This window comes from Carettochelys insculpta, chromosome 2 (assembly GCF_033958435.1).
Source record: "Carettochelys insculpta isolate YL-2023 chromosome 2, ASM3395843v1, whole genome shotgun sequence".
NCBI classification, from domain to species: Eukaryota; Metazoa; Chordata; order Testudines; family Carettochelyidae; genus Carettochelys; species Carettochelys insculpta.
Genome location: NC_134138.1, coordinates 48,195,040 through 48,218,300, shown reverse-complemented (window position 1 = coordinate 48,218,300; position 23,261 = coordinate 48,195,040). Strand labels below are relative to the sequence as shown.

Genomic DNA, 23,261 nt, shown 5'->3' with positions numbered 1-23,261 from the left:
CCCTGTTTCCCTGTGATTTGCTGAGTCAACCACTAGGGAGTCAGGGTAGGGTGGGTAAAAAGATGTACATTCCCCTAGGCAGGGACAAAGTAACATCTCCTGTTCTTCCTTGCTGTGGGCAAGGCAGAGGCCAGAGCCTGCCACACCTTTTCAGAGGTATTGGCAGTAGTTTTAATCAGGGGTAAGGCTACCCTGGTAGGGGCTGTCAAGGTTCTTTCCCCACTCTGAGTGCAGAAAGTGGGGGCCTGCAAAAACATACAAACATTCCCTATACAGAGACTTTACTTGAAAACTTCCCAAGGTCACATCTCCTAAGTTGCCGCCATCCAGGTAAAACAAAAACCCCTTAACCCAAGAAGATACAACTAGGATTATATTACTAGGAGCACCCCAGCTCTTAACCCTCCCTCCAGACAGAACTCAGACACAAAATCTGTAATTTAGTAGCTGACCTTTTGGTCTAAGGGGCTACTCTTCTTAGGACACAGGATCATATCAATTGCTTAAAAACAGTGATTTATTCGCAAACCAAGAGAAAATGAATCGTGAGTTGCATGCAGAGAAAAATATTTCCCTGAGATTCAGCTTCAAAGTTACAGGGGGAAAATCTCAGTTCAAACAACAAAACAAAAGAATTTTCTCCCTCCATCTTTTCTTTTCTCTTCTCTCCGCTGTCCCAGCAGACAAAAGCCCCCTAAACTGCAATTGTTCTCAGTTCAGAAAAGTCACTCCACTCCCATTTGCTCACCTAGGCTCAAGTTACCTCAGGAAGAGATTAACCCCTTTTCTACTCATTCATGACAGGGGCTGACAAGGACAAGATGTCCATAACCAGGTCCATCTCATCCCTAACTTCCTCTGCCTTAACCCGCAGGCTTTGGGCCACTTACCGTAATAGTTGTTGAAATGCCCAACCACCCTCAAGGACCGGGGATGCTGAGGACCCTGCAACCATCTGGTCCAGGGAACAGGAAGAGGAGACGCCTGCCAGGCCCAAGTCCCCCGCCTGACATCCTGGTACCACCTGCGGTACCTGAGCCATGGTGCCTGAAACTAACTGTAACACACTCGGCACCAGGGATGATGGCACTGAGGTCCCCTGTTGAAATGACACCTGGCTTGGCACATGGCTCAATGGTACCGAGGCGCCTGGCATCGAGACGAGAGGTGCTCAAACCTCCTGAGGCAGTGCCAGCGCCTGTGCCAATGGCGTTGGAGCCAATGAAGCTGAGGGGGCTGAAGAGGAAGCCTCCAATCAGCAAGGCAGTTCCTGAACCTGGCCCCTTGGAGGAGCGCCTCACACCACCAATGGTGCTGAACACAGCAACTGGGGAGCACCGGGAAATGCCAAGATGGAAGGTGCCCCACAAGGGAGTCCTGTAGCCTGCCCCTGTGTCTTGTGAAAAGACCAGGGGGTCCAAAAGGGTCATTGTGTCACTCCTTGCATAGTCAGCGGGCACCTGTTATAATCCATGCATCAACTGCGATGCCTGCAATGACTGTGATGGGATGCGGACCAGGTACTCCCACTCCTTGCTGAACTCAAGTAGCATGAGTCTGATTCAGATGCTGATACATCCGACACGGAGGACCAGGGGGGCGCAATAGATTCCTGTGCCTGCACCGACATCTGCTGGACTGATGCCTGTGCTGTTGTAGGGTAAGTCACTTGAAGCGGAGCCAGCACCCTGGGTGGATGAAGTGGCCCGGCACCAAAAATGGAGATGATGCCGATAGTGAAGACATCTGGGTAATCCTGACTCAGCATCGGAACTGTAGACAATAATCAGTGAACAGGCATAGGCTACTCCCTGCCTACGTGTCACGGCTGCGACTCTCCCATAGCGGCAATGGCCCCAGGCCCGTAATCAGCAAGAGGCCCTGCGCCACCCTAAATGCCTCCAGCATCAACATAAGCTCAGGCGAATGTGGGCTCCTGCCTCTCACTAGCAGGGGACCGGGGATGCCGAGGATCCCACAACCATCTGGTTCAGGGAACAGGAAGAAGAGACACCTGCCAGGTCAGTATGCAGTGGCAAGTCTGAAAGGTCCAAGTCCTGCACCTGAGGTCCTGGTACCACACGCGGTACCTGAGGTACCTGGGGTGGAGCACCTGCCTCGTGAGTTGGGCCATGAAGCGATGGAGGAGGCACCTTAAGGTCGTCTCAGCACTTCACTGAAGAGGGAGAGTGACCCCTGTCATGTCTCTTTTACTTACTAGGCACCGGGGACCGGCTCCTATGCCACCTGGCCACGAGGCGCCGGCCCCTGCTCACGGCACTGAGAGTCCTTAGGTTGCACCAACCTTGATGATGGCACCAGTGCACTCTGCACCAAAGAGACCCCACTGCATACCCCTGAGGGGGAAACATCTGGCTTCAAAGCCGCCTCCATAAGCAGGACCTTAAGTCACTGCACTTTGTCCTTCAGAGTCCTAGGTTTAAACTTTTTACAGATATAGCAGCGGTCTCTTAGATGACACTTGCCCAGAAGGTGTAGACAAGCCAAGTGTGGGTCACCTTTAAGCATATGCTTGCTGCACTGTGAGCAGTTCCTAAAACCCAGAGAGCCAGGTATCCCACAGCGCGGAGAGGGATGGTAACTCCCACCTCGGCTCTCTGAAAGAGGAAGCCAAACCAACTAATCGCTAAACTAAATGAAAACTATTTACAGTATAAACAAGGCCACCAGCAAACAATTAACTGCAAGAAAGGGAGCTCCAGGAACTGACAGTGTGTTGAGATGGAACTGAGGGGGGAAGAGGCAGGGCAGGTGATGCATATATTGGATGCTATTTTGACACCACTCCAGGGGGCACCGCTCCAACCCTATGGCTACTGGCTAGGGCAAAATGTTTTCCAGCAACTGGGCACGCACCAGCGTACACCCGCTTTGGAATGCACATGAGCAATCACTCCAAGAAGAAACATGTATCAAGTTACAAATCTGTGTGTGTGCTTGTGTTAAAATAGAAGTTACAAAAAGTATGGTTTGATGTTATTTATTAAAGACCGGCTTGTATTCACATGGATCGTGGCTCTTGACTTTTTTTTTTTTTTTTTTTTTACAGAATTTGAAAAAAATGGCTCCTCTTGCTATTTTGGTTGCTTACTCGTGGTCCAGAGCCTGCACCCCTGAGCCAATCCTGATTCCCCTCCTGACCTACAGTCCCCTCTATCTCAGCCTGGAGTATCCTTCTACACCCAAAATCCCTCATCCCTGGCCCCACCCTAGAGACCGCACCCCAAACCTGTGCATCAACCAAGAGCCATCTCCCACACCCAGCACACCTCATTTCCGGCTCCACACCCAAGCCTATATTCCCCAGCTGAAGCCCTCACCCCAACTTCCTAAGCCAACCCAGAGAAAATGAGTAAGTGACTGGGGAGAGAGTGAGCAAGAAACCGAGAAAGGATATAGATATCAGGGGCAAGGCCTTGGAGAAGGGTAAGGTAGACCTGGGAAAGTTTTGCGTGAGTAGAAAGTTGGCCACCCTAGAGTGCATCCCAGTACAGCTGCACTTGCTCAGGATCTAGAATGAAGCTACACTTGTACACGTTAATCGCTAGTGTTGCTCCTGATTATTACGTTGCAAACAAGCAAAGAGAAATATGCACATATTATAAACAGGAAGGGATAGGGAATTTGTGTCAGCTCATTTCTCTCTCAACAAACAAAAAGCCCTCTTTAAAAAATATGACCTCTACGAAGCTGTTACACATGACACAGTCCTTCTTCCTGAAGGGAGCAAATACAGCTGAAGTCATGGTCCAAAGTCTAAAATGCAAACCATAAAAGCTGGTGCTTACAAGAGATGAGAGTAAGTCCCTAAGTTTCAAGAGTTCTGCAAATGCTTGCTCCACTTGAGAATAAATTTCTGTAACAAGATGGAGTCAACGGTTTACAGAAAATGGGGATGTGGAACAAAAAAGAAAAGAAATACTGCAGTGGCAAATTAACATAACCAGATTCTGCAGAACAGGCTTAGAGCTAAGACACTGATTAATTCTGCACAGAGAAGTAAATGGAAATCTGGGAAAATACAAAATGTAAATAAAATATGCATTCCCAAATGAATCTGCAGCACTGTGTACCACAGCTTAAATGTGAAATTCCCATAAGGAATGCAGCATGTTCCTGTGATCAGTACAGGATTAGGTAGGGAGACCATATTTCCCTATGCCAAATATGGGACACTCTGGGGAGGGGGAGTGGACAGCTCCCCACCTGCACCTCCCTGCCTGCCCCATCCCCTGGGGCGCTGGAACAGGGCAGCCACCCTATGGGGAAGCTCCCCGGTTGCAGGGACGTTTGCCCTGTGGAAGTGGGGGGCTCACTGGATAATCCGTACCACTGGGACTGGGGCTGCTGCCTTACAGGGGACCTCCCTAGCTGCCTCACAGCACCAGGCACCACGAACAGAGCTGCCATCACATGGTGAGCAGGGCTTCAGCCCTCCAATGTAGCTCCCAGCTTCTCCCCATGCCATGAGGAGCTGGGAACAGGGCAGCAGCCCTGCTGGTGCAGCTCCAGGCTTCCCCAAGCTGCAGGGAGCCGGGAACAGGGCAGCAGCCTCACCAGCGAGGCTCCCGGCTTCCCCCAGACACTAGGAACTGGGAATGGAGCGGCAGATCTTCCATGGGGTGGGGAGGTTCTCCCTACCCAGAGGGGTGGCTGCTGAGTGAAGCAGGACCCATTAAAATCTCCCAACATACCCTATCTTAGCTATGTCACAGCCCTGCTGGCTCCCTCTCCTGCTGTTGCCTGTACCCATGGCCGTTGAGCACGTACTCCACATGCTCTCCAGCCAGCAGCTGTGCCTGCACTGATCTGAGGGAAGGGAAGTTCAGCTGGGGGTGTGAATACGGGGCAATTAGCCCGTTTGTTAAAATAAGTCGGGGTGCCTTCCTGGCACCTGAAATACGGGACTGTCCCACCCAAAACAGGACGATGATCATCCTAGGATTAAGGGGTCAGGATCCCGTCTTTGCTCATACACACAATATTATCTTAGTTGAGTCCTTTGACTCCTCTTTGCCAAAGGTTTTCAAACATTTTCTTTCTGAGACCCACCCTGCAAGATGCTATCAAAACTCCATGGCCCACCTGTTCTACAATAACTAGTTTCCTGCATATAAAACTCAGGGTCAGTGTCAGGGGGTAGCAAAAACAACAAGAAGTCCTCTGGCACCTTAAAGACTAACAGATAATTTGGAGCATAAGCTTTTGTGGGCAAAGACCCACTTCAGCTCAGGTCCCAGGTCAGAGGCCCTTGTGAAGCTACACTGCTCTGGCTTCAGCTGCAGACCAAGTGGCAGGACTCAAAGCTCTGGTCTTCAGCCCCATCCGGTGGAGCTTCAGCTATTTGCCTGGGGCCCAGAGAATCTAATGCTGGTCCTGCTTGCAGCCCCTCTGAAACCTGCTTGCAGCCCCCACGCTTGTAGCCCTAGTTGGCAACCTCTTTGCTTTAGTTCCCCGCACTTATAAAATGTATTGTATATAAAGATACCTACCATCTGTAAAGTGCTTTGAAATCTCCTGATAAAGCACCAATTAAATTCAAGTATTACTGTTCAAAAGAACGAGAAATCTGCTTCTAATTTGGCCACATATGCTGATAAAAAGGAAGAGATAAAGCCAAAATTTTGTTCAAAACATCTGAACATCCCAGCATACAACAGAATTTGGACCTAGGGCTTGGATTCTGACTCATCTCTACAATAAATGCCACCTTTGTGTATTGCTTTCTGAAATTAAATCCATTCCCATACTCATTCTTAAGGCATAAACTCAGCAGAGACTGTCTCTCTTTATGTCTTCTAAGGACCAGCAAAAGTTGTTTGCTCCATTTCATACTAGCAATCAGAGTAGTTAGGAGAAAAAATGAAATTAGCACACTGACTCAGAAAACAGCTCTTTGCACTGTAGCTAGGTATTCTGTAAAAGATGGAATGTGTATATATTATATTTAAAACAGCATGCTGATCTGAGATCCCAGGAATACCTAAGGCCAACATTATGACAAAGATGGTGCTACCTTAATTCTGAATTCAAACTAGAAATGCTCAAAGTATCACAGGGCAAAGTTAAGGTTACAAAGGCAAATTTAATTTTGATATTTTCTAGTGCTTGACTTTGCCACCTTAATAATGTTATTTTAATATAATTGTGTATGCACAGATATGCATAATAATAGGGGGGTTACGATGACCTTAATGATAGCAGTTGCAAAACAACTGCACTGTAATTTAGCAAAATATTTAGCTCTTAAGGATACTGCCTTAATAGGTGGATGGCAGGTAGAGAAGTCTTTCAAAACATTAGTTTCTAAGTGGGAAAAAATTTCTTAAACCTCTCCACTGTTTGCAAAAACCAGCTGACACCAAAATCCACAGTAAAAATTGAATGAACTAAGTTGAAAGTGTCTAATAAACACATAGAAACAGATATGCAAGCCCAATCATCAAAGGCAACGGCAACATCATTGACAACTGTGGAATGCTGGCATGCATCAGATGGTGCACTAAGTCCAATTACCTAAATAAAATGCTGAACCAATCCAAATGCCATCCAAGTATATCATTACAACATCTAAGACATTAGAACACAATGAAATCAATGTTAACATCTTTATATAAATAAAAAAAATGTGTTCAGTGACAAATTAATGCAGGTCTGACTTCAGCAGGTAATATATACTTTAATGCCACGTACAGCATTTTGCATATTACTTTAAAGCATCTGGTTAGAATTATGTGGTTTCTGTTCATTCGTTCCTGTTCATACAAAAAGCAAAACATCCAATAAACTTACTACAAATATTACATAGTGATTAAAACAAAATTTAACTATGGCCCAGGGGTTGGAGAACCCCCAGACTGCTGTCTGGATCTGGACTGTGGCTTGCATGGATCGAGCCCCCAAGGCTCAGGGCTTTCCTCCCCAGCATCCAGCTTGTGGTGGGTGGGAAGTGTGGAGTCCCAAGCCTCACAAGCTGGAGTCAGGCAAGACAGGGCCAGATCTGGCTCAGGGGCTCCACCCCTGCCACTCCTCCTGCTGGGGGAAGAGCAGCATAGTGCTGCCTGGAGAGGCTTCCCCCAACCCACTGATTGGCCACAATTCCAGCCAATCAGAGCAATGGAAGCAGCAGTGCCTGGCAGTGTGGGAGAAAAGCCATTCCCCAGCTGTGGGAGGAGACGGTACCAATGGTGGAGGCAAGTGCCCCTGGACTCTTGTACCCTCCCAGACCCACCCTGCTCCTGTACCTGCCCTCCCAAACCCCCACCCTCAGCCTGTTCCCGTACCCTCCTTCCCACCCAGGCCCCACACCTGCTCCCAAGCAACCACCTTCCATATGTTGAACTTTGAACGCCCCCATTTTTGGTCCCACTCCAGACCCCTAGAAGAATTCACCTGGTCTTGGGGAGACCCTGAACCTCAGCTCTCCCTTCTGCACCCTCTACCCCCTACCCCCCCACCAGAGTGAGAGAGGAATGAGGTGTCTCAGACAGGATGAAAGGCTCTTCAAGTTCAAAAATGAGAAGCACTGTGTCATGTGGTCACTGACTGAATTTTCTGTGGGCCAGTGACCCCCCAGTGCAAAATTCCACACCCTTGCCATAGTCAAAGGGGTCATTTTTCAAAGCCTTTCACAGCGATACACTCAGGTAATTCACGTTAAATGTTAATGGGAAACATGCAGCTAAATTCCCATATGGCACACTGAATCTGTACCACTTGGCGTTCTCTGAAGATGTGCTACTTACTGTAACTTTGAGGGTTTTCCGGGCGGGAGGGGTCCCCCGAACTATTAAAAAGCAGGACTATTTATGATTTACAAATGACAAATATCCATATGTCCAGAAATCCAAAAGAAGTGAAGCCAAGAATAAATAGGCAAATAAGTAACATACATTTGAGTTTACATCAGAGGAAAATCTGATTTATTTACTTATTTGGGATTGTTTTGGTTTGTTTTTGCTGGTGATAACCTTTGACTGGCTTGAATAATATTGACTCAGAGAATCAACAATGGCCCATTAACGTTTCCATTCTATATTTTAAAGAACATTTATCAACAAAACATACCCTCTGCAGTAGGCAGGAAAGGCAAACTATTTCTAGTTGTCTAAATAATTTAAACATGCCTGTTTAAAATTCATGCAATAACCCTGTAAGAGAGCACACAAAAAATAATTCCTTTTTTTAGCATTTTCACGTGTTACAAAGGAACCTACAGACTGACTGATGCTATTACTGCAGGGAAAGAAGTAATATTTCCAAACCAAGTTACATAAAAGCAATCCACTTAATAGTTCAAGCAGAAAAATAATATTTAGGGCCAAAACTCAAAGCTTGTGCTTGAGTTATAACTTGTACCAGAAAGCACACTGCCAGAGCAGGGGAATTCATTCCTGTGGAGGATAAATGGTGGTTACTGTGCTGTCCTTGCCTGTCTAGACTAAAAGGAAAAGGAAGCAGTTTTAAATTACAGCAGCTCCAATGCAAATTCAGAAACAAGAACTTCTGTAGGAAACCACAGACTCAGGCTGCATTGGGCAGGCTTCAGTTTGTATCAGTCCTACCCACTTTTGGAGCTGAACTGACCCTGGTATACAGAGGCATACACAGACGGAGACGTAGTGGCTTCTGACTAATACAGTCAGGTTTCCAGTGGAATTCCCAACTTATCAAATCCTTCTACATTTCACACCAAGGTAAATTCTTCTACTGACATGTTTCACAGGTACTTTTAGCCCTACTTATCTCATTGGCTTTTTTATATTTTAAATAGTATTAAGGAATCATTTGTCTCTTCACACAATATAACAGTTTTAAATTTGCCATTCAAGACCTATTATATGTTCTTTACAGGGTTCATTTCATTTTAAGGGCTAAAATAACTAAAGTTTAAACAGATAATACAGTAACTCTTTCATATCCGGCATATCTGGAACTCTCAAATAACTGGCATTTTAACTATAAATACATTTTAGTTATATTTTCCATAAGTACAGTATTGTGAAAGTGAACACAAATAAATACAGTAAATACAGCATAAGTTTATAGTGTACAGTACTACTACTGTTGGTAAATAAAGTACTCTGCTTACATTTTTTTGTTTCTTAATATCTAATCTTTTCTTTAGCATTATGCATTGCTAGGTATACCTTCCATTACCCAAACTATTTGACTATTTGGCAACCTCCCAGTCCCACAGCTGCTGGATATGAAAGAGGTTACTGTAAAATGTCTGGACTTTTGCTAAAGTTACTTTAAGTGCAGTACTAACTTTTACATCATAGTACATTTGCAACTAGAAGGAATTCCAATAGCAAGCAACTCAACTAACTGAAGGAACTGTCAGGTGTTCCCATACAGAAAAGGATTGCTCCAATCCTAACTTTAATTCCCCTACCTTCCCTACCAAGTTTTGTGCTCTAGTAGTTTTGTGGAGCAGACCATAGTTGGAAGCAGGAAAGTATAAGCCAAATTAAAATATTTGCAGCCTGCAGAGTACTGCAAGCCCATGGCTGACAATAAGTTAATCATATGGCAAGTTGGCATTAACAAACTTAGTTTATTTTACAGACGTGCACATGGAAAATCTGTTCAAAAACATTAAATGTTGCAAAGTCAAAGCACCCAAACTTTGGGAAATGCCAGAATGAAGGTTGCCTTTACAACCTTAATTGGGTCCTTCTGGGTGTATACATCAGGATATATTCTTTAATTACATGTTGACATTTTTCCAGTTTCCTTAATCAGTGTAGAGAATGGATTATGTTAATTTAATGAGCAGCTACTGAATATCTTGTTTTCTCTTTATTATTCAACATGGCGTCCGTCCTATGCCTTATTTACTTCATGCTAGTCAAACCCTTCTCTGAAGACCAAATTATTAACCTCCTTCAGTGGCTTTTCTGTGGCACCCATTATGTCAATATTTCAGTGTTTCATAAATATCAGTTGAGTAGTTTTCACAAAACCCTTGTGAGAAAAAAGACTATTAACTCCATTTCCCATTTTACAAATGCAAAACTGAGGCACAGATTTCTGCAACATCAGTTAATGGGATTACGTGATGGCCATAGCTGGTTATCACCGCCTGTTGATCAGTGTTAACAAGGGATAAGACACTTTGCCAGTAGCTTTTGTAAACATTTTCTTACAGCAGAGGAATGGTGGCACTGAAGAAAAATGGTTACTAATCCATTATCAAAGAACAGCAGTTACAGATGTGTTCCATATGCCCATTTCAGTTCAAGTATGTGCACACACTCTGCACTGAAGTCCAAGAATTTCCATCAGCTGTACCTGTCAAGGGAGCTACAGACTTGCTGCCATTGCCACCTTGTTCTACCGCACAATGGGGGAGAAAAAAAAAAAAGAAGCACTGCTATATCTGACCATTCCCCATTTACTTCATATTAGACAGAGTCTGACATGGAGGGGAACAGAGAGGGAGTCCTGGAACGGACATGAGCTAAACATCTCAAACAACAACAACACAGTTACACGATATATTTGGTAAATATTCTTTTCTTTGAGTAAATGCACAGGTCCATTTTGCTTCACGTAACCTACAAGCAGCTCAATCCAGAGGTGGGTTTCACAATTTAGCTGAGCAATGACTGACAGACTACTTGACCAACTTTGGCAGTATATCTTATACACTGAGATATAGCATAGTTGAGTTATAAACATCTGTGCTGACGACTGACATCCAGCGTTACAAATGTCTTTTGTATGTACCTGAGCCAAAAGAACTGGAAGCTGCTTGAGATCTTGTAGTGTGCTGCCATTCTGCTTGCTGGAGACACATCAGCACTGCTAGTATAGAAGTACAAAATCCACAAGGAAATTCTCTGAATCAAGACTGGAGAGCCTTTCATCCTGTCTGCAGCTGACATGAAAAGCTGTGCTGACAATCTAAATGACCTAGCCTTGTCCAAGTAAAAAGCCAAGATGCTCTAATATCTAAGGTAGGGATGCCCAACCTATGGGTCAGGACCCAAAATAGGTTGCCATTAGATTTTCTAAGGGTCGCCAGCTGGGCAGCACTGAGCCATATGTGGTTCTTTAAGCAGCCATGTGCAGCTCCTGACACTGCTGCTGCCCAATCCTCTGGCTCCCAGTTCCTGCCCTGCCATGCAGAAATGGAACTCAATTTAATTGGTTTAACAGCTAGCAGGAGGGATCCTACCCTTAAACCAATTAAATTGAGTCCCATTTCAGTGCAGCAGGGCAGGGAACTGCCTGCAGCTTAGGTGGTGGAAGGAAGTAGGAGGGCTGAGGGGAGCTGCATGGAGGAGGTGGCGCAGCCAGGCAAAGGAGCAGCAGGGTCAGCAGCAGCAGCACTCGTGTGAGGTATGTCAGGGGTGTTTTGGGGCTGTGAGGGTTTAAGCCTGGGGGCAGGGAAATCAAGATTTATTTAAAAAAAAAAAAAAAAAAAAAAAAACTTTTCCCAGGGGAAAACCTCTCTCTCCTTTCTCCCCACTCCCAGTTTTGAACTGCCTTGGGTTACAAAGTCTTACTGAATTGTTAAAATGCGTCACCATCTTGAAAAGGTTGGGAACCGCCTACCTAAGGTATAGTCTCTCCCCCATCCTTACAAGACTGAAGCTTATTAGAGAAGGCTGACAAGTAGTTGACTCAGGAGAGGTGGAAGACTACTATTACTTTAGTCTGGAACGTGACCATAAGTAAACACTCTGTACTGAGATGCTCGTAACCCTGCCACCCTTCTTGAGGAGACAATTGTTACCAAAATAAATGCTTTCCCAAACAGGCAAAGTAAAAAGCAGGTAGACACTGATTCAAAAGGCAGACCCATCAATTTTATTAGTACCAGATTTAAGTCCCAGGGAGGAATGGAATGGGGATATAACGTGTCAAGACCCTTTTAAGAATTTAAAATGACATAGTATTAGAAAATACTGAGTCACCTGGAACTGGAAGGTGGAAAATGAAAATAACTGCCAGGTAAACTCTGATGGAACTTATGGATAGGCCTTGATAGTTCAAGGAGACAGAAAAATTGGAAAGAGGTACAAGAACAATTCCCTTCTGCTTTGACCATAAGGAGAATCATTTCCACATCAGCTGAAAACTATCTAGTAGATGGTTTTCTGCAATTTGAGAAGATCTTTTGCACATTCTCCAAATACTCCAACATCTAACCACGGAGCACCAGACCATCAGATGGAGAGCAGTGGAATAGGAATGCAAGAGGTGACTGTGGTCTTTGGAGATTTCCCTGAGAACCTGACTCACTGTCACAGGAACTCTGGCAGACAGGCTCAGAAGACTGAAAAAGCAATGATGGCAGAGCCACAGCAGTGCTATGAGGCTCATACAAGTGTGATCATGCTTGAGCTTGAATAACATACTGGGAAGATGAATGGGAAAACAGGCTTGCAGCAGCTTGTTCTTCCAAGACAATAGGAAAGTATCAGACAGAAATCCTGGACTGAGACATGCCCTGGAACAAAAGACTCATCAAAAGTTGCAAATAGGTCCATTCAAGTGGCAACTCTGGTTTCAAAAAATGAATCTCATGAAATGTAGCCAGAGAGAAGCAGAGATCACAAGTGAAAGATCTGCTCAAGTGATCGGCCAAGCAGATGGTGGGAGGCTGAGACATTATTGGATTCTGATAGGAAAATACAGATCACTGTTGCAATCAATGCTGTTTGCAATAAATCTTGAACGAAGTAGGCCAAATGAGCTGTGTATGAAAAGCTTATGAACTTCTGGTTCACATGTATGTATCATGACTATTGGCTTTGTACTTGTGTTTCAAATATAAGCTCCTGGAGTAACACTGACAAAACAGAGAAAGGCTATTCAAGTTGACTGACTCATCAGAAACAAACAGACAATGAAGCATGGGAGGCACACAACTACACTGAATGGATTTACCTGCAAAACCTTCAGTCTGAAATGTGGATCATAGCATCCACCTGCAAAGAAGTCAGTCATGCATGAACAGGTGACTTGCTCATGTGATTTCAAACTCCGTCTTGGGATATACTTTAACATGATGCTTTTTTAAAATAAATAAATAAATAAATAAATAAATAAATAGAGAGGAGCCAGTACTCAGCCAGCTCTCCACCCTTCACCCGCAGCCAATCCCATGGCTGGGACTGCCAAGGTGAAGTACCAGCACAAAAAAAGCTCTGCTTTTACACAGAAAAACAATGGATTTCCCTCCACATGCCTGAGGGTAAAGGGCCCTAAGAATTCCTCCATTTGGTCTTCAATCCTGATTTCACCTTGGAGACTCTTTACCACTTACTGAAGGTCTGAACAGGGACTGAAAGACCCATCTTAACAACGGACATGCTCCAGACAGTTTACTTAACCCAGTAATTTATTGCAGCTCTGCTACAAACTTGCACCAAGAACTTTGCAACTGGCATATGTATTTTTCCTTTAACAATTTTTCCTTTAACAATTTTCTTAAATTAAATAAACTTTTAGATTCTGGATTTGAAAGGACTGGCAACTGCAAACTTCATGGTTAAGATTTTAAGTTATAAATTGACTTGAAAATGTGGCTTGTCTTTTAGGATCAGTAGAACCTTTTATTTTATGAGACTGGTTTTCATAACCTCTCATCTGTATAAGGAGTAGTCATGATACTGGAGAAATGGAGTGTCTCATAAACTTCTTGTTAGCCAGTGAGGTGAACAGGATGCTTTTTCTGACTGGTTTGGTGTACCTTACAGGGGTGGACCTCATCTTGGGCTGCAAATAGTCTTGTCCATAAAGCAGTCTGCCCTCAGTGGATACTCTCAGCAGTACTCCCCGGAAACTCCCTTATTACAGAGGCTTTGAGATGTATTACACTGGTGATAAAAAACTCCCAAAGATGTGTCATCTCCTCAGAGTGGTGATTTGATCTGGCACCTCCTTACCGGGTTCCTGGAGAATATCACCACAGCGTTGTCTATGAAGACATGAAGATTTTGTCTCAGTATAAGTGAAAAAAGCTCAATATTCCAGGTAGTCAGCAATTGTTGCACATTTATGAGGAGATCCACATCTTGTTGGATGCACAAACCTTGAGTTCTTCACTCTCTTACTTGAGCTCCCCAACCTAGAGAAGCATCTGTAACTACAGCTGATGTGTGAAAGGGAGGGGCAAAGGGAATGCCCATAAACCCATTAGCCAAGTTTGTCCACCACACAAAGATTGCTGACACTCCTGGAGTATCAAGACAGCTGGGTGACCAGCAGAGGTTCAATCAGGAGAAGGCAGATGCTGAAGCAGACAAGGGGTAGAGCAGGAGAATGAGCAGGTACAGACTGGAGTAGGCACAGTCTGTCAGAATTAACAGGCAGCTACGAGTATACCCAACAAAGCAGCACTGTTGAGTAGACTTGAATTACTGCTTTCACAGAAGCCTATAAACCTGGCCAGGAGGGTCACCTTGTTAGACCGTTGCTTGTGTACTGGCCCAATCCTTAGGATTCTCCAGCTCAGAGATCACTCATCAAGCTCAGAACACTTATCAAATGCCAGTACCTGAATCAGCCTGTACAGTGTATGATCAACTGAGGAGTATGAGGATTTTAAACATCCCTGCAATTTCCTCAGATGAACACTCGCATCCCAAGCCATATACATACAGAACACCATGGCTGTGTCTACACTAGCTCCCCACTTCAAAGGGAGCATGGTAAGTAGGGTGTCAGGAGATTATTAATGAAGCGCTGCGCACTTCATTAAGCTAATTCTCCCCCATGGCAACTTGGAAGCGTTAAACTTTGCAGTGCCGGCTCACGTATAGCTGCGGCTCACCCACCAGTACTTCGAAGTGCCTGGGCAACTTCGAAGTCCCTTTACTGATCAGATACTGAGGAGTAAAGGCACTTCAAAGTACTGGCAGGTTAGCCGTGGCTACACATGAGGTGGCACTTCAAAGTTTGACACTTGTGAGTTGCCGCGGGGGAGAATTAGCTTAATGAAGTGCCACATGTGGAGCACAGCACTTCATTAAAAATCTCCCAACACCTTACTTACCATGCTCCCTTCGAAGTAGGGAGCTAGTGTAGACATAACCCATGTGTCCAAGCAGTCTGAGTCAATTTCTCATTGTAGTAAGCAGGTGGTCTTTGAAATCTCTGGAAATGCTTAATACTGTCCAGAATCTGGCCTGTGATAGGGATGCTGTAAAATCCAAAACTGTCTGCGTAAATTCTACTTGCTGAACTAAGAAGAATATCGATTTGTCCTGGTTTATAAAGGGGTTAGAAGCACTGAAGACAGTTACCTACTTTTTATAAAAAATGGTTACTTACGTTCTCTCAATTGCTATTCTTTGAGAAGCGTGCATGTCCATTAGAATCAGGTGTGTCCATCTCATGCACAAACACCCAGATTCTTCTCATCTGTAGGGTCAGCCTGGGCACTGCCTGGAGTCGCTCCTTTATGGCACGGAATAGAGGGCCTCTGCCAACCTGTTGCCCCTTCAGTTCCTCCTTCTTGCTGGCTTCCTTCTGAATCTGCTTGCTTTTGGTTCTACAGAGGCAGGCAGGTGGTCCTAGGGTGTGGGAGGCACCAGCAAGGACATTAAGTGCTCTTCCCACTTGGAAGGCTTCTGGCACGGAGGAAGCTCTCAAGTGCAATGTACCATGGTAACTCCCAGTTGGGGGTGGGTACTGGGCCAGTTCGGTGCCACAGGTGGAGTGAGCACCACAGTTCAGTGTCTTTGTGGGTGTCATGGGGTTCTGGGGTCCCCAAGCACTGCATCCCACCTGCAGGCAGAAGTGACTCTCACGCCACAGACAGAACAAGTACCAACTGCCACCTCCTGATTCAAAACCCAGCTTGGCTCCTCCCTGCCCTTTGTTCAGGGACAGAGGTGTTACCTGCCAGCTTAGGTTACAGCCCCAGGGGGTCATCCTTAGCCGCTGTGAGCTCCTCCATTTTGTCACAGACACATGGAGCCTGACTCTCTCTCTCTCTCTCTCTCTCTCTCTCTCACACACACACACACACACACACACACCACTCCCTCACAGTGGAAAGGACTCATCAACTCTGCCCCTCGTCTCTCCTGGGCATGGGGAAACACACTATTAGGTGTGCCTTTTGTGCCACAGACGTAGTAAAGTGCTAAGGGTGGTACAGTCCTGGAGGAGAGCTGCACACCAGAGCTAACATGCTCAGTGCTGAGTCCAACCAGCCTAGTTCCAAGGCCAATCTAATTGTGTTATTTGTAAGCAGGGCATTTAGATGAATATCCCTATTCTTCTGGGTGTGTGGCCTGATGGCCTGACAAATTTTGCACTTTTTCTTGATGTGAACATCCCCAAGGCACTTTAGGCAGCTCCAACAGGAATCAGTCTCCAGCAGGCGCTTAATATGGGCAGCAGATGGTTTGAATACAGGTGAGTGGGCACTGCCTTGTCTCTGCCATGTTGTTCCATAATGGGACTACTATATAAGTTGCTAACTAACTCATTCTAAAACAGTTCAGCTACCACTGGAGAAAGCTTGCAAATGCAAACAAGAGAAGATTGTACCAGTAATTGTCACAAGCAGTAGAAATGGAACCGGGAGGTTGCAGTGTCAGTGGCACCCCTTAAACTGGTGCCTAAGTGAAAGGTCCAGGGGATGCTAGTGCTAGCCCTATTGATACCACAGGAGCAGTGGGGTGGAGGAGGGAAGATCTCTGGCCAGGGGACACATGGTGCACACATACCTGACATAGAATGGACATGAGCAAGCACTCAAAAGTGGAGGATCAGATTTTGAGAGACTGACTTCTATTTGAAGCCTCAATCGACCTCCTCCTGGCGGAAGGACTCACAACCGAAGCCAAGAACATCCATTCAGTGTTGTTGCAAATAACTTGGTTCTGACTGCCACAACCGCCCTGTCTCAGCAAGTCTGCAGCAACATCTTTGTAATGCTAGCAAACCAGGTGTCAGAACCCCAGGACAGTAAGTTTGTGCGTTGTTATAGATTAAAACATTACATATTTAAGCGTGTAGTCAGATGTTTGAACTTCAGGAAAACTACCAGAATGTTACTTGCACTGTTTTCAATGATCTGTTCCTGTTATAATGAAGCAGAAAATATCTACCTTTTAAATATCCCTGTAATTAAGTAACACAGACATCCGAGACTTTTGGGGACTGCAAATGAAGGTCTTTATCAGAAAAGATGCTAATTCCAAAACAAATGGCAATTGTGGCAATGAACTGAGATCCAAAGACAAAGTGCATTCCTACCCACCATTGTCAAAAGAAAAGCCCCCATGGGTAGAAAAACTTTAAAACTCCTTTGTGTGTGACAGGACTTCAAAAATAGATTCAAAGAAAAATACTTTACCTCTGAACAGGACAGAATAAAAGAATGGGAAGGTAGAGATCCCCAGTTATTCTGGGTAGCCCTGGGAGATTTATGAAATTGGCAGATCAGTGCATCTCTGCTACCTTTTGGAGTTATAGACTGACTCATTGGTACATATATTTTACCTGGTTTACCCTCTCAATAATTAATAATTCTTTAATTTCCCACAGAATCAGTTATCAGCGTCTCTTTCGTGTAATATCTAGCATTATAATTGATCTGAGGTAAATAACCAGCCTTTTGGGACTGGGAGGAATTTGATGTGGTTTCATTTTTGGACTTTTATGCTGGTTTCATTTTTGGACTTTTATGCTGGAGAGCATAAGGGGACTGTCTGTGACTCCACCATAGGGGTATGTAAAACAAGGGATCAACGTTGCTACGATCAATCCACTGGCTGTCAATTTATCACATCTGATGTAGACACAATAAATCAATCCAAGCTCACTCCCATGGACATCGGTACTCCACCAAAATGAGAAGCACAGCCAGCATTGATGGGAGAAGTGCTTCTGATGATCTTACAGCACACAAGACACAGCTGTAAGCATGTCAACTTCAGCTACACAAATAGCATAGCTGAAGCGGATCGATGACGCACCATAGCATAGACAAGGCCAAAGACTGGTAAAGTGATCCAAGAATTCACATTTTTTTTCTGGCTTGGTGTAATCTAACTGTAGAACATATCACCAGTTTGGGACATTTTCTGTTGTTTTCTGACAGCCCCTCTCAAGGTAGCCACTCACAGTTTTGAGCAATTCCAGACAGTGGGACAGTCTGAGCCACGAGCTCTCACTTCTCTAAGAGGGTCTGGAATTCCTGCTGTACATTCTATGGCAATTTGTCTGAGAACTTCAGCATATTGTCCCATAGAAAGAAGTCATACATGGCCAGTAAGGGTTACCAGTTACATTTACAAAGTTGTAGGACAGTTGTGGAATAAGTCTTTCCATCAAAAAGGGCTAGCCCCTTTGTATCTTTGTCCTTTGAGGTAGAAGAAGACTGTTCTTGGCATGCTTTCATTTACTGCTGACAAGGAATTGTACAAAAACATTCATAACCTTGAGAAAAAAAAAGACGTGGCACCTTCTCCTAGATCTCTTAGCTGTTGGAAGTGGAGAGGATGGCATTTGCTGCACGGATCTTGTAGCCTTCAGAATAATCTCACTGATAGGAAGAGCCAATCTAGAAGATCCTACTGAGCTCACAGTATCCATGAGACTATGAGGACTCTCCTGGACCTCAATGGAAATACTAGATAGCAACTTTCTTCAAAACACTGCTTTTTTGTCCCAAAGATCCCAACATTCCGAGGACCACAAAGAGCTGCTGCTCTGACCCCTTTGGGCAACACTTCCTGCAGCACCTAATCTCCACAGGAGGCCTTGGATGTAGGTCTGCAGGACTGCCAGTTGCCCCAGACTTCACTGACCTAGATTCTAGCCCCACGGATGCTTCCATAGGAAAACAGCAACACAGATGAAAGAAAACAATTTGCAACACCTCCTGTGAGAAGGTGAGGAATGAAGGAAAAGAGAAGAGAGAACTATGGCGAACAGGATTGCTTGAAAGCAATCCTTCATTGCCCTATAGTACATCCCACTTCTCCCATTTTACATGGCAAGAGCTCTCATCAACAATTGTAGGAAGCTACATTATCACAGAACTTATCTGTAAAACACAAATGTGTGCAGAAGAAGACTCATCTGATAGTCGTAGATGAAACTAAATGGCTGCCTTGTTAGGGAGAAGCAGCAAAAAACCTTCCAAGCCCAAAATATTACCATTACCCAAGAACAGCGACACTTCTGACATGAGGATGAAATTTCATACATACATCCTTGTGCCTCCTGGGTAATAGAAGATGGCCTTATATTTGTTACAGCTCTCAATTTATTTTTAAGAGCTTCTGTAATATTTGATGTGACAATCCACCCAGGGAGAAAACACAAAGGGAAACTAGGGAGATAATCAAATAATTTCACTCACTATTGCAAGAGATTCAACAGCAGCTAGAAATGCTCTTTTAGAGAAGATAGTTTCAGAGATTCTACTCAGTTTCAAAGGGGATACTTAAAGACTCTTTACAGACTAATGACAAATAGCTGAGAACTAACAGGCAAGTACTTTTGGCAGCTGCAGGATGCAGCACAGTCTCTTCAAATTAAGATGGGAACCAACCTCCCTTACCTGAATGGTCTGCATACTGCAGCAACTGCAGGAAATTAAAACTTGCAGCCTCCAGATAGAAAGTACAGGATAGGGTTCAGGAAGCACAATCCATCCCTCTCTCATATACCCAACAGGTGAAGGCGTCATCAACTACTGTGGCTCTATAGAAAACCCTAAATCAGAAGGAAACATGGATGTCCTAATCTGCACGTTCAAATTTAAGTCCAGTTCATCCTCCTGGAGGAAATTCCCCCAAGCTACATTTACTAAAAATCCTACAGATGAAGATCAAATAAGAAATACCATCTTCTTCTAACTTCTAGGGTGTCAAGGATAGATGACATGAGCTGGGAAAACTGACTTGGCTTTGGAACAGATGCTCCAGCTGAAGGGCATTATTATAGATGAGAACTTGCAGATGCTCCTGTGCTGAAAGATGAAGAGCCACATAGGAGGCAATAATATCATTTCTGACATGTCTTATTTTTCTCATAACTCCCAAGTCAAGAGGAGAGGAGGGGAACAATATCACAGTTCCTTGCCCAATCTCAACAAATGAATAGATCTGTCCAAAGAGGGATTGCAGCTCTTACCAGGAGTTGTTTAGCATGGTTATCTGGCTGGAAGCACACCAGTAAACTGCTGGGGACCCCATGAGAACAAAGGCTTCACTCATCCTTGCTATCACCATACTTTTCTGAGGCAGGGACAGAGGCATTGCAAAGGTACAGAGACTGGCTAGGGAGCAGGACAGAACCATGGTGCTGTGGTTTTCCATCCTACCTGTTCATACGTGTTAGTGCACTATGGCTGTGCACTTGTATAGAGAAGTTCTGCAGGTCCTGAAGAACTACCTAAGGTTATATCTACACCACACACTCCTTATGCCAGTGTGTAGAGTACAATGGCTTCATGCCCCTCCTAGAATGGGTATAAACAACATTCCAGATAGCAAGGAACTGTTTGGGTGCCTAAAGACATGCCAAAACTTTATGGTGCATACCCTACTCTGCTCTCCACATGCTCAAGCAGTGCCCCCTGCATCTGTACTGCTGGTTTTAACAGTGAAATGTCCTGATGCCTCTCCACTGTCAGAGTCTTTTCTTGCAGTGGATAGGCAGGTGCAGAAGACTCTAGCAGCATGGAAAGGCTACAGAAACAGAAGACAGTGGGAAAAGGCTCTGGCAGCTCCCTATGACAGGAAAACTGGGAAGCTGCCAGAATATTCTGCTGCCACAGAGAAAGATTCCATTGGCTCCCCACTGCATTCCCCTTGCCAAAAGCTTTTCACTGCCTCATATAGCTACCGACCACAGCATGAAAACAGCATGCTTTTCACTGAGGCATGGAGCTAGACATACCCTAGATGCCTCTGCCAGGGATATGCAATGTAGATACAACTTAAAGCTGAAACATTATATTGAAGGGGCAGAAAAGAAGGACCATGCTGTAGAAAATGAAAGATGCCGAAGTCCAAGAGTCAGGGCTGGAGGACAACTGTTGATGGGGGCTGCTCCAGCTGCAGTGGAGTGCCATCCCCCCACACCCCACCTGCAGCAGCACAGCAGGCGGGGACACGCCAGCCTGGCCAGAGCAGCTCTGGTCCCTGGACATTCTCCAGCCTAGCCAGAGAATCCCTTATCTGCAGCAGGGGGCCCACTCCGTCTGCCATCCCCCCATTTAATTGTTTGATGGGTTAAACCTAACATTTAACCAATTACATAATTACAGTAAACTCTTTCATAGCCAACATTCTGTTACCCAGAACTCTCAAATTGCTAGCGTTTAACCATAAGCAAATTTTAGTTACATCTTCCACAAGTACAGTGCAGTGAAAGTAAAATACAAATAAATACAGCAAATACAGTATAAGTTTACAGTGTACAATAATATTATTGTTGGTAAATAAAGTATTCTGCATACATTTTTGTTTCTTAATATCTAATCTTGTTTTTCTTTAGTGTTACGCATTGCTAGATATACCTCTCTATTATCCAGAATATCTGAATATCCGACAACCTCATGGTCCCAGGGCTGCCGGATATGAAAGAGTTAAATGTAAATAGGATTGTACATCCCTACTGGCAAGCAGTACACAGCGAGTAGCAATCAAGACAGTAACTGAAACACCACAAGACCAAGGTGATCTCCTCCTGGATTCTGTTGAAAATGAGACCACATCTACGACAACTTGGCATCTACCCCATAACACTGGACAACTAGAATCTAGATACTCGGGCCAAGCCAGGTATTTCCGTGCTATAAGAAAGGCACTGAAAATGGTTCCCATTCCTTAGAAGCCACCTCTTCGAAGTGCAACAGGAAGAATTTTTTGTTTAAAGAAGTTTTGAGTCTGGCAGGCCAGAGAAACGGATGTCCTGTGGACATGGCCTTTGCTCTACAGGACATATCAATTTCCTGAAATTGAAGAATGCTGGAGTTGGTCAAGGTATATACTAAAATCAAGGCTAGATATTGAGAGGTTAACACCTTTGAGGAACACAAAGGCACAATGGAGGGAAGGTTCTTTAGGGTCTCATCTTACACCACATTTACACTAAAACTTACAGGAGAATATTTGTACCAATTCAGCTGTGCCATTGTAAGATCACTAATGTAACTGTTCCACACGAGCTCTCTTCTATCAACATAATAAAACCGCCTAAATAAGAGGTGCCAGCTAAGTTTGCAGGAAAAGCTTTGCGGATAACATAGCGTACTTTTGTTGACCAAACTTATGTCACCCAGAGGTATTTTTTCACACCTCTGAGCAACATAAGTTTTACCAACAAAAGTGATTGCGTAGCTATGACCTTCAAGTGCTGCTCTACCCTAAAGTGCCACGGGGGAAAAAATTGTGGACTTCAATATTCATTGAACCTCAGATTTCAATTTCCAATTTACTCAGGTTGCAAGTAAAAGATTTGTTTCCTCTCCCTCTCTCCTCATCCCCCAACTCCAATAACTCACCATGGCTGTTTTTTCCACCATTTCTCACAAAAGCACCACAAATGAAGGTTCTTTAGGCTCAAGTTAAGCCCTCAGTTATACCTATACAATCCTGTAGTCTTTAGACCATGTTATTAGTCACACTTGTGGTTACAAAGGTATCCCGAGGAGCCTACGAGACTGATGAGCAGTAGCAAGTCTTACTTTATCCACTGAGGCAAAACATTGTTCCCCCTCCCCCATGGCAATACACTCTGTGGGTAGAGAAAGCAGTTGATCTAAAAAGTTGTGAGTGGAAGCAGTCAGAGGAAGGAGAAGCCTCCATACTGCATTGCTGCTGTTCTCTCTGTCGCAGAGACCTCGGTAGCAGACAAATGAAATAGCATATCCTTTGTTCTCTCTTTTTCCTTTACCCTATATTTCATCTCCTTGTGCTAGAAGTTGTAAGAATGGAAAATAGTGTTAGAAGAAATATGGAGCCAGAAGAACTGAGGCACATATTACTCCATGCTTCCAAGGGGCAGAAGGCAAATAAGTCTGGTTCTTATTTGACGCCTGCTTCCTTAATAGTCCCTGTACTGTTATGATTGCAATACTGCAAACAAGAGGGTGATTCTTAGAAGCATAAGAAAATGGATTTATATTTTGTGCTTGGGATTTTTATTTGTAAATAAATAAAAAAATCAGATCACTCAAATTATCCTAGATAATAAAGAATTCTACTTGGATTTTGGGTCACAAATTATTTATATACAGAAACTACTGC

General features: G+C 44.4%; 1 protein-coding gene across 1 annotated transcript in view; it reads right to left on the bottom strand.

Moving 5' to 3' along the window:
• Positions 1–23,261, bottom strand: part of RAD54B (RAD54 homolog B) — a 128,332-nt gene that overhangs the window by 60,730 nt on the left and 44,341 nt on the right. The window lies entirely within an intron of this gene.